The sequence below is a fragment of the Lithobates pipiens genome, unplaced genomic scaffold, assembly GCF_037356315.1.
Source record: "Lithobates pipiens isolate NorthernLeopardFrog02 unplaced genomic scaffold, aLitPip1_a1.2 Scaffold_1, whole genome shotgun sequence".
Taxonomy (NCBI): Eukaryota; Metazoa; Chordata; class Amphibia; order Anura; family Ranidae; genus Lithobates; species Lithobates pipiens.
In genome coordinates, this window is record NW_027507685.1 from 74,797,510 (window position 1) to 74,810,065 (window position 12,556).

At 46.8% G+C, this 12,556-nt stretch overlaps 1 pseudogene; it reads left to right on the forward strand.

The window, feature by feature from the left end:
- Positions 1 to 120, forward strand: LOC143989404 (5S ribosomal RNA; annotated as a pseudogene).
- Positions 121 to 12,556: the final 12,436 nt, after the last annotated feature.

The window sequence follows — 12,556 nt, forward strand, 5'->3', positions numbered from 1 at the left end:
GCCTACGGCCACATCACCTTGAAAGTGCCCGATCTCGTCTGATCTCGAAGGCGAAGCAGGGTCAAGCCTGGTTAGTACCTGGAATGGGAGACCACCTGGGAATACCAGGTGTCATAGGCTCAATCTGACAATGCCAGCTGTGGCTTATATCAATCACCAAGGGGGCGCGAGTAGTCATGCGGCCCAGAAAGAGGTGAATTTTTTTCTGTCATGAAAAGCAACATTCCTTACCTATCAGCAATTTCATTCCAGGAATGGAGAATTGGCAGGCAGCCTACTTGAGTAGCTAACTATTGTTTCCAGGAGAATGGTTCCTTCACTCCGGCATCGTTCTGTCAATATGCCAAGGATGGGGAGTTCCAAACGTGGGTCTATTGGCATCCGGGTTCAACAACAAGATCGACAACTTTGTGTCATGAACAAGGGATCTGATGGCATAGGAAATGGATGTCTTGGTATTTCCATGGGATCAGTTTCACTGATCTATGCTTTCCCTCCTGTTCTGCTTCCGGACCTTCTTCACAAGAAGGGAAGGAGGTGATTCTTGTGGCCCAGGATATCTTGGTTTGCCGAGATCATAAAGATGGTGGTAGGGGACCCTTGGTCCCTACCACTGTGGCCAGACCTTCTTTTGTAAAGTCCAGTATTACATCCTTACAAATGCTAAATTTAACGGTTTGGCTATTGAGACCCACATTCTAAAATAGGACCATGGGCTGTCAGCTTCAGTAGTTTCTACTTTGGTTATGCTAGGAAGCCGGCCTCCAGTGTCATATACTGAGTCTGGAAGGCATGTCTCCTGGTGTGAATCCAGGTGTTTACACCCCAGGAAATATGTCATGGGTAGAATCCATGAATTCCTACAGATCGGATTAGAAATGAAGCTGGCCCTGAGTACTATCAAAGGCCAGGTATCAGCCTTATCAGTGTTTTTTCAACGACTACTTGCTTCTTACTCTCTGGTTCTTAACTTTTTCAAGGGGAAACGTAGATTAATCCTCCAGTTTGGTCACCCCTGAATCCTTGGGACTTAAAATGAGTCCTGTCTGCTTTACAAAAACAGCCTTTTTGAGCCAAGCTCTGCTTTCATTTTTTTCAGAACTTCGTTCTCTGAAAGAATGGTCACTATATTCTCTTGATGTGGTGAGAGCGGTCAATGTATATTTAAAGTGGAGGGCCACCCTGAAAAAAAAAAAATATAAAAAATTACAAAAAAATCTAAAAAAAAAAAAAAAAGAATTTTTTTTTTTTTACTTACCAGAAGTGCCTGTTGATAGGCACATAATCCTAATCTTTCTCTTCCTCCTCCGCGGAGATCTTCTTTCTTCTCTCCTCCGCGCGGCGTCTTCTGGGTAATGGGTCGCGCTGTGTTCTGGGAACTGTGTGTTCCAGAACACAGCGCGTCCCATTCACAAAGCGCTGCGTGACTCGCGCATGAGCAGTAGGAAACGGGCAGTGAAGCCGTAAGGCTCCACTGCCTGTTTCCCTTACAAGGAATGGCGGCGCCGGGACCCGAGAGCCGAGGGACGGGTCGGCCGACATCGCGGGCGCCCTGGACAGGTAAGTGGGCTGATTAAGTCAGCAGCTGCAGTGTTTGCAGCTGCTGACTTTTATTTATTTCTTTTTTTAAACGGCCCTCCGCTTTAAAGATGACCGCTCAGATGCATAAAAACAGATGTTTTTTGTTTGTGTTGCCTGACAGAGGACAGGCAGCACCGGAATCTACGATTTTCTAGGTGGATTCGTCAAGCATTGTTCAAACTTTTGGCTTAAAAGAAGAGAATTCCTCCTTTTTCATTTTAAAGGCACTCCACCGGGGCCATTAGTGCTTCTTGGGCAGTGCATCACCAAGCCTCCGTGGCTCAGACCTGCAAGGCCGCAACTTGGTCTTCAATCCATACATTTACCAGATTCTATCAGGTAAATGTAAAAGATCAGGAGGATATCGCCTTTTGGGCGCATTGTACTTTCAGTATGAGTCCTCTAGTCTCTTGGTGCCAGTGTTGCCAACCCCCTAAAATTTAATTTACTGGCAGGATGCCAACATTTACAAACGTCACAAGTTTTTTACTGGCAAAAATCCTGGGATTTACTGATGGAGCCACATTTTTTACGGACACTGAAAAAAAGTACCTAAAATGACTGTTTTCACTGCTAAACAGTGCAACTATCAATATTTAAACTGTAAACATATAGCTAGTGCTATTAGCAATGTGTTTAAGTTAAACAAAAGTCAAAAACTAACTTTCTCCATTTACATGAAGGTAAGGTTACTGTAACCCAGCCAGCACAGAGTTCTCCCTTACATCGGAAGTCTGCAAGATCCCCCCTTACAGTGAAATGGAACGATTATGTAAAGGGGAACGCTGCAGATCATGATCTAAAGGGGGAACTTTTATGTAAGGCCGGGGCTCTAATGACCAGAAACCACTTTCCGCAGCATTAATACACTAAGGTATGGGGGTGTTACTGATATAAGGTGGAACCTTTTATTGTATTCACTCCCCCTTTCATCAGCAACCCACCTCAGATTGGCCTTGCGGCACTGTCACTGACCTCTGCTCAGGTGCACCGTGTAGGGCTCAGTCAGATGGCTCCAGCTTGGGGGCTCTGGTTTTTTCCTATAGTCTCCTCTCCATAGTCCACACATCTGATTTCTCTCGTGACCCCCATCCCGGAGGTGTTCCCACTCTTGACGCCTCTCCAAACCCCCGCCCCCCCTCAGAGACTGCAGACATGATACAATTGATGGTCAGATGCTGCAGAGAGGAGGTGGGGGACAGGGGCTGCGGACATGGTACAGGAGGTGGAGGACAGGGGCTGCGGACATGGTACAGGAGGTGGAGGACAGGGGCTGCGGACATGGCACAGGAGGTGTGGGACGGGGCTGCGAACATGGCACAGGTTGTGGGGGATGGGGGTTGCGGACATGGCACAGGAGGTGGGGGACAGGGGCTGCTGACATGGCACAGGAGGTGTGGACGGGCTGTGGACATGGCACAGGTGGGGGGGGACAGGGGCTGCGGACAGGAGGCTGCAGACATGGCACAGGAGGTGGGGGACAGGGGGTGCTGATATGGCACAGGAGGTGGGGGGCACAGGCTGCGGACATGGCACAGGAGGTCTGGACATGGGCTGCGGAAATGGTAGGTTCCTCCTCTGTCCCCCTTCAGTATCCTGTGCCCCTCCAGTTCACAGCCTGTGACAATGTCCTCCTCCTCCTGTGCCCCTTTCACCTCTCCATAGGGCAAGGCGCATCGCTGTCATCCTCTGCCCCCTTCACAGCTTCATCCCGAGTCCTCTGACATCTTTGTATTATCCTCTCCTCAGCTCAGCTCCTCTCAAGCTCCTCCTCGGCTGCTGCGGTGGCTAGCAGTGAGTGCAATTCACAAGGCAGAATACCACTACAGACTTCCATTTAAAAATGGCGCCGGGCGGCGCTATTACGTTAATGCACAAGCGCTGCCCGGCTGAGCACGTAGGAGCTTTCCCGAGCTCGGAGGGCTTCGGAACGGAGCATAAGCAGTTGTATGGTCAGCCCGCGGCCATCATCTTAACGGGCAGCCCGAAAATGGCCTTAAATTTACGGGCTGCCCGTGAATTAATGGGTCCTTGGCAACACTGCTTGGCGCCCTACTTTTGTTATGTCTCCCTTCAGTTGGCATTGCTATGGGACATCCCACATAGTAACTACTACTACTGCTCTGTGTCCCCTGATATAGGAAAAGAAAACAGGATTTTTAAAAATGGCTTACCTGTAAAATCCTTTTCTTTGAAGTACATCAGGGTATACAGAGGTCCCTCCCTTCTTTGGTATACACCTATATTGCGTTGCTACAAAATTGAGGTGCTCCCACCAGTGTGAGGGGTTATATAGGGAACACACTTTTTAATTTAGGGCATGCCAGTGTCCATCACGTGAAGGTGGCCTATAACCCACATAGTAACTACTATGGCTCTGTGTCCCCTGATGTACTTCTCCCAGTATTTCACAGGCTTGTCTAAATGTTGTGTAGCAAACTTTAAGTGAGCTTCAGCATGCTTTTTCTTCAGCAATGGAGTCTTGCATGGTGAGCGTGCATCCAAGCCATGGCGGTTGAGAAAACCTATTGTTTTCCTTGAAACAATTGTACCTGCTAAGTGGTTCTTGGACAACTCTTCTGATAATTCTTTTCACTCCTCTGTCAAAAATCTTGCGAGAAGCACCTAGGCGTTAGCAGTTTACTCACTTCAGCCCCGGAAGGATTTACCCCCTTCCTGACCAGAGCACTTTTTGCGATTCGGCACTGCGTCGCTTTAACTGACAATTGCGTGGTCGTGCGACGAGGTTCCCAAACAAAATTTACTTCCTTTTTTCCCAAACATAGAGCTTTCTTTTGGTGGTATTTGATCACCTCTACGGTTTTTATTTTTTGCTCTATAAACAAAAAAAGAGAGACAATTTTAAAAAAAATTCATTATTTTTTACTTTTTGCTATAATAAATATCCCCAAAAATATATTTAAAAAAAAACCTTTTTTTCCCTCAGTTTAGGCTGATACGTACTCTACAAATTTGTGGTAAAAAAAAAATCACAATAAGTGTTTATTGATTGGTTTGTGCAAAAGTTATAGCGTCTACAAAATAGGGGATAGTTTTATGCCATTTTTATTAATAATTTTTTTTTTTTTACTAGTAATGGCGACATCAGCGATTTTTATCGTTACTGCGACATTATTGTGGACAATTTTGACACATTTTTGGGACCACTGCCATTAATACAGTGATCAATGCTATAAAATTGCATTGATTACTGTAAAAATGTCACTGGCAGTGAAGGGTTTAACCACTAGGGGGCGGGGAGGGGTTAAGTGTGTCCTGGGGGAGTGTTTCTAACTGTCTGAGCGATGGTCTACCAGTGACACGACACTGATCGCGGCTCCCGATGGCAGGGAGCAGACGATCAGTGTCCTGTCACGAGGCTGTGTTTACATCGGCATCTCCCCGTTCTTCAGCTCCGTGACACGATCGCAGGTATCCCAGCAGCGATAGTCTTGGGGTCCCGCAGTCACAGCAGGCGCATGCACAGCGGGAATTTCAAAGTAACGTACGGGTACATTACTTTGCGCAGCCATGCCATTCTGCTGACGTATATATATTTGCTGACAGCGGTCGGCAAGTGGTTATGGTGAAATTGTTCTTTCCAGTTCTGGATTATGGCCCCAACAGTGCTCCTGTAACCAATGCCATCAGTATGTTTTGCAACAATAAGGTTGTGAAGATCTTGAGAGAGTACTTTGCTTTTACCCACCGTGAGATGTTTCTTGTGTGACACCTTGGTAATGAGACACCTTTTTCTAGGCCATCAGTTGGGACTAAACAAGCTGATATTAATTTGCACTGACAAGGGGCAGGCACAGGATTGGGATTTTCTTTACCAGAAATATGTAGGAGAATACATATTGGCCTAAATTTATCAAGAAATTAAATTTCAGTGGTGATCAAATACCACCAAATAAAACTATTTGTGGGGAAAAATAGGACATCATTTTCTTTGGGTATAGTGTTGCACGACCTCGCAATAGTCAGTTAAAATAACGCAGTGCCGTATCGCAAAAAATTGCCTGGTCATGAAGGGTGTAAATCTTCTGGAGGCTAAGTGGTCAAAGAACAAGATCAAGTTTTTTTTTTTTTTTCATCTTTTGCGTTTAAAGGTAAAGAAGAGATTTGGGGTATTTTTTGACCCCAGATCTCTTCATAAAGAGGACCTATCATGCTTTATTTCTCTTATATTCACCGACCGACACAGCTCCTCTCTGTAACAAAATGGGTTGTCAGCCCTATCACTGGAGATTACTAGGCAAGTTGTAATGCAACACTTTGGAACTTTTAGTTCCGCCCAGGGGGTGGTCCCTAGGCTACAACCCCACAGCCTGCTCTAGCAGAACTCTGTTTTTTCTTGCCTAGTGAGGAGATAAGACCTAGGAACCCTGCGGGCCCATAAGTTCGTATTTTTTTGGTGCAGAAGCTTGGCTTTTTGCGCAAGATGAATGATCCTGTGATCTTCTATCAACAGCCGGCTGGGTGACAGGCTGGTTCACTTGTCCTTGTAGTCTCCCCAGTCCGGCCATCGAGCATGTGCAGGTCGCAGCTACGGCTCGGCAGGCCACGACATACCTCAGCTCCAGAGGTGGTCGTGAGCTTTATACTCCGGGGCATACATATAACCGGGCTACTGATGTCTGCATCACAGTAGGCCGAGACCAGTAGTCTTCCCTGTACTGATCAGGAGCTGACTACTGTGGAATGTCTCCCAGCTTCAGGACTGGTAAGTACAGCTCTCCCTGCCTGTCAGGGTGGAGCAGCTGGGCATTCCCTGGGAAGTCGATTTGGGGGCCCCCCTCACCCCCCTCTCTTTTCTCCCCTGTCCCTGACTCTTTCCCTTTCCCCCCTCATGGGGGGCCTGTACATGTGCTGAGCGGTGTGTGTGTGCCTGGGCTCTCACCTGGGGTTTTTAGCTGTGCTGGGTGCCTGGGTCTTACAGCATGTCCCGCTGGATGCCTGGTGTAGTCTGGCCCTGTGTGGGTGCAGCGCTGTGCCTGCCACATGTTCTCTCTAGTCCCCCATAGCACTGTTCGGCGGCCATTTTAAGTATGGGCAAGGGTCAGACTGGCTTCAGGCGGCCATTTTCCTGGGGTTTCCTTATTGAGAACACCGGCGGCCATTTTCTTGTAGCCGGACCACATTTTTGTGCTCTAGCAGCTGCTCCTGTGCCCTCTGCTTCCTGTTTGGTCATCACAGAACACTGGGGAGGTTATCCTGTGTTCTGAACACGTGTTTGATCGCCCACAGATCGTTCACCGATCGTGCGACCAGCCACCGACACAGTTTTTTGTTATCTCTGCATCTGGGAGCGCTGGGGATCATCAGGCATTGCGGTAATACAGCACGGAACGGCCCAGGGTGGTGAGTCCAGCGGGTTAGAGCCCCTCAGCAGGAGGGTGGGACTATCACTGTCCTAAGTCCCCTTCGGGTGGCAGACAGGGTAGGGTCAGGATGGCTTCAGAAACTGGTGTTTCTTCCCCCGAAATCCAGGCAATTGCAACCGGGTCACCTGCGGTTTGCGCGGTCCCTATGGACACCCTTATGGCGGTCCTCAATTCGTTCATTGCCAAGATAGAGGCGGTACGTGGGAAGAAAGGTGTTAAGAAGCAGCCCCTGCCCCCCCCCCCGTCCTCTGGGGAGAGCTCTGACGCAGACTCGGGTCCTGCTGAGGCCGGTAAACCCCTGCTCTGTCTTGTCAGATGACGATGACCAGGACCGTTCGGACAGTGAGGATGAGTCCCTGTGCGCGACAAAGCGCTAGTTGGAGCACTTATCACAGCTGTGCATGATACCCTGAAGATTCAGGAGCCAGCGGATCCCTCTGGTGATGTTCCGGTCCCTTTTGGGTCCCGCAGGCCAGCACGTTCACCTAAGGTGTTCCCGTATCTGACTTATTTTGGCAAGTTCATTTACAAGGAATGGGGTTGCCCGCAACGGACCTTCTCGGTCCCCAAATACATGGCAGTGCGTTACCCCTTTGAGGAAAGCCTTCTCAAGAAATGGTTGGCTCCTCTGGTCGTGGACCCCCCCGTATCCAGGTTAAATGAAGTAACCACGATCCCGGTTGAGGGGACTCCTGCATTCAAGGATCCCACGGATAGGAAGGCCGAGGCGATGGCTCGTTCCTTGTTTACGGGTGTGGGGTCAGCCATGTGACCTGTACTGGCATCCGCACTGGTGTTGCAGACACTGACTGAGTAGGCAAAACTTTTGCACTGCAAATTGGGAGAGCAACAGGCCTCCCCTGTCTGCGTGGAACTAGCAGACCAACTAGTGCAAGGCCTTAAGTACGTTTGTGATGCGGCCCTGGATACTCTCCCTCTGTTATCCAGGGCTTCAGTGTCAGCTGTGGTGCTGAGGCGCCTCATTTGGTTGAAATGCTGGTCTGCTGACCAGGCATCCAAGAAAGCCCTGACAGATCTTCCCTCCTTGGCGACCGGCTCTTTGGAGCCTCGTTAGATGACATTAAAAATGCCACTGGTGGTAAGAGTACTCTACTCCCACAGGCCAGGAAGGCTAAGGAGCCACGCCACAGGCAAGGGCCCTCCTTTTCCTCTCACAAGACCTTTTTCGTCCGCCCGGTGCTTCGACAAAACGTCCCCAGTCTGACAGGACGCCCACGGACGGTCAGAAACGTCCCTGGAACCGCAAGCCTGCGAACAAAAGTGCTACCGCATGAAGGTTTGCCCCCACCCATGTCTCGGGTGGGGGTCGCCTTCGGGAGTTTGCAGCCCGGTGGTTCTCCCGGTTATCCGACCAATAGGTCTGCGATCTAATTTCCACAGGCTACAAGGTAGAGTTTCTCTCTTGGCCGCCAAACAGATTCTTCCCCTCCAGCATACCCGTGTCCCCGGTTCGCCAGGAGGCCCTGTTGGGGGCAGTAAGGGACTTGCTGAATCGAGAGGGGATTGTACCAGTTCTGGAATCGGAACGCTTTCAGGGATTCTACTCAAATCTGTTTGTGGTTCCCAAGAAGGAAGGGGTACGTCCGATCTTGGACTTAAAAGCCCTCAATCACTTTGTAAAAGTGCAGAGGTTCAGAATGGAATCAGTTCGCTCAGTAGTCGCTGAACTCCATCAAGGGGACTCCCTGGCATCCTTGGACGTCCAGGATGCGTACCTGCACATACCCATATGCCTTCGGCATCAAAAGTTTCTGCGTTTTGCAGTCGGGGAAGCCAATTACCAATTTGTGGCTCTTGCCTTTGGTTTGGCATCAGCCCCCAGAGTCTTTACCAAGGTACTGGCTGCAGTATTAGCGTTGCTGAGACAATGTGGGATCGCAGTCATGGGCTACCTGGACGATCCCCTGCTGAGAGCATCTTCTGCCTCAGAATTAGAGGAGGATGTGGCGATCACTATGCAGACCCTCCAAGAATTTGGGTGGCTGTTGAACCTAAAGAAGTCGGTGATTGTGCCGACCCAGCGTCTGGAGTACCTAGGTTTACTGCTGGACTCCAGGGAAGCAAGAGTTTTTCTCCCTTCAGACAAATTGCAGACTCTCAGGTCTGCAGTAAAACTGCTGATGCACCGCAAGTGGTCGTCGCTCTGCTTTTGCATGCGAGTACTGGGACTTATGGTAGCCTCCTTCGAGGCAGTACCCTTCGCCCAGTTCCACACCAGAGTACTGCAGTAGGAGATCTTGTTGAAATGGGACAATTCTCAGTTCCTGTAAATTCTTTGGCTGATCTGCATGTTTGAGATCTCCCCAGAGTGGCTCAATGATATTGAGGGCAGGAGACTTAGATGGCCACTCCAGAATCTTCACTTTATTCTGCTGCAGCCAATGACAGGTCCACTTGACCAAGTACGTCCCATGCGCAGCTTTCTGGCTGATGAATGCAAATGTTCCTCCAGTATTTTTTGATAACATATTGCATTTATCTTGCCATCAATTTTGACAAAAATTTCCTGTGCCTTTGTAGCTCATACATCCCCAAAATATCAGCGATCCACCTCCGTGTTTCACAGTAGGAATGGTGTACCTTTCATCATAGGCCTTGTTGACACCTCTCCAAATGAAGCGTTTATGGTTGTGGCCAAAAAGCTCAATTTTGGTCTCATCACTCCAAATTACTTTGTGCCAGAAGGTTTGAGGCTTGTTTCTGTGCTGTTTGTCATATTGTAAGCGGGATATTTTGTGGTATTTGTATAGTAATGGCTTTCTTCTGGCGACTCAACAATGCAGCCCAAAAAGTGCCAGAAAAGGCTTATTCTTCAAGTGGTTATATTGCAGCTTATCAATTGTTAGATGTGATGGCTGTCTTGGTTTTCTTTTTTAGGCTTTCTTTTCTGGTGATCCAGCCCAATAAGTCTATTGTTTTTTCAACAGAACAAGCTATTCTGCAGATGTAGCAGTTAGTGTTGATACAACCCATTTACCACTGACGAGGTGCTTACAATGATCAGCTTTTATTTATATAGAAACCTTTATACTAAAAGAAATAAAAAACTGTAACTGCTTATAAAGTGTTGGCTGGCGTTCAGCTTTAATTTCTTATTGTATCCAAACACCACCCTCCCCTAAGACTGACAATGCTGCTGTCCAAAGGTGCCTTCATGCTCCTTAATCCAGAGTGGGGCACACTAATACAGGAGGTATGGTACTGGCCAGATCACCAGATCAAAACAGGGAAAAAAAAGCCTAAAAAATAGAAAATAAATGCAACCATCACATCTAATGATTGGTAAGCTGCAATATATTACATTTTCGGTTTTGGGTTTAATATACCTTTTAGTGTCATTATACTCACTAATTCAAGTATGTATTCTTAATTAAAAAAAAAGTCCTATCATCCTCTTCTAAATATTTTTCCTGACACCAGCATACATGTGATATAGCTCCGCTCCTATATCCACTCGCAGGAATTGTTTAAATCTATAAAAGTTAAGCTAGAGCAGGGGTGCCCAACCAGTGGCCCGCTGAGCCCTCTGATGTGGCCCGTGACCTCCTGCTCTGGGATAGAATAGAAAGAATACTGTTATTTAAGGTCAGTTTATTACTAAAATCACAGTGTATATATGGGCATATCTTTTCTGCAGTGGTTACTGGGCTGCTTTCAAACTGATCCGCAGGTGCAGAGCAGTTTACCTGCAGGTTACCTGCACTGAGCCATAGACTATTATTACCTAAAAATTTTGGAGGTAAGTGACTTTTGCAGTACCAAATATTGGAAGAAAAATAAGAAAAGGTGTTCTAAAAAAATATACAAATTTATTTCATATACATTACACAAAATATCAAAAAATAGTCAAACATTTAATACAATTCCCCATGGTCTATAATTGACACCTATTGCCTAAACGCAGGTGACATTCTCTTTAAAGACCAAAAGAGGTTCCATCCCAGTACGTTCAACATGTTTCGCCATGATCGGCTTCTTCAGGAACAAGGGAGTAGAGATATTCATATCACAGAACAGCAAATATGTTACTCTTTAAACTATACATAAAAAGAAACATCAATGCACAAGAAAAATGCATCAAAAATACAAATTATTAATAAATAACAAAACAACAACCATGAAAAACAATGATATAGTATCAAAAAATTGCAAGTGCATGAAGTGGCGGAGAGAGAAAAAAAAAAATGTTAAATTATAAAGTAAAATTCCCGTTCTCTCCTCTCTCTTTTACCTCCTCCTTTTGAACTTCTGTTAGAGGTAATTTTGTCCAAACACACATCCGCAAAATATCAAAGAAAATCCCAATAGTGATGTAAGTTTATATGTGACCCGACATTCGACAAACAACGAGTGGTCCTGACAACAAGGCCAAACCCTAAAAGCAAATAACAGATGACATAAATACACCTACAATAATCATACATTAATGTGTGTTAATTAATGTAGGATTATTGTAGGTGTATTTATGTCATCTGTTATTTGCTTTTAGGGTTTGGCCTTGTTGTCAGGACCACTCGTTGTTTTGTCGAATGTCGGGTCACATATATACTTACATCACTATTGGGACTTGCTTTGATATTTTGCGGATGTGTGTTTGGACAAAATTACCTCTAACAGAAGTTCAAAAGAAGGAGGTAAAAGAGAGAGGAGAGAAAGGGAATTTACTTTATAATTTTTTTTTTTTTTTTTCATTGATCTTCTATTGCAGATCTTGGTTCGTGATGCCTTCTTCTTTTTGGCCACTGGGGGCCCGTATGGACACCCAAGGGCCCTGATTTATGGGGGAATGTGCTCCCCTTCTCTTCTTTTTTGTGGGGGTGCATGAACCCTTTCAGGACCCGCTGTGGATTTCCCTTTAAGGGTCATCTTTCTCCGGAGTTCTCTGGGCCATTTCTAACTGTGTCCAGGAAGTGTCAGCAGAGGTAGTCTTTCTCCCTTCCTGCTGCACCGGAAGTGATGTTCATTTCTGGTTCCTGCGGTAGTTTGATGACCCGGGAAGTCCTCCTATTGTGTCCGCTTGGCGCCATGACGATGTGACATCACATGTCACGTTTTGGCACCATGGAGATGGCTATTTAAACCTGGCCTGCCATGTGATAGGCTGGGAGTGTTTGGAAGCTCGGGAGTTCCATCCTGCGTGGTGTTGTCAGGTAAAAAGGCAGTTCTGTGGCTACTTTGTATAAGTATTTGCAGAGCATACCTGTTTGTGTGCCCTTAGGGGGCCGTACTTTATATAATTCTGCCTATTCTTTTACATTGCAAGGTGGATAGGATCTGGTCCAGTTTGGACGCTGTGGGTCTGCTGTGTTTGGGAGCAGGGGTGCTAATCCTCTGCTCCCCTTCCTCCTTTCCCTTCGTTTGCTGTCCTAAATTGTGAGCCAGTGGTTCAATCTGAACATTTATAGCCCAAAACCGTGAAGAGGTGAGAGACTTCTATACTTTGAAGTTCATGGTGCGTCTTTATGCGTTTTTTCCTTTTTTTCAAAATGCAGTTTATTTCATGGTCTATGGGGCCATAGTAGCACAATAATCCTGAGGGGATTATATATTTGTTTGCTATTTGTTTC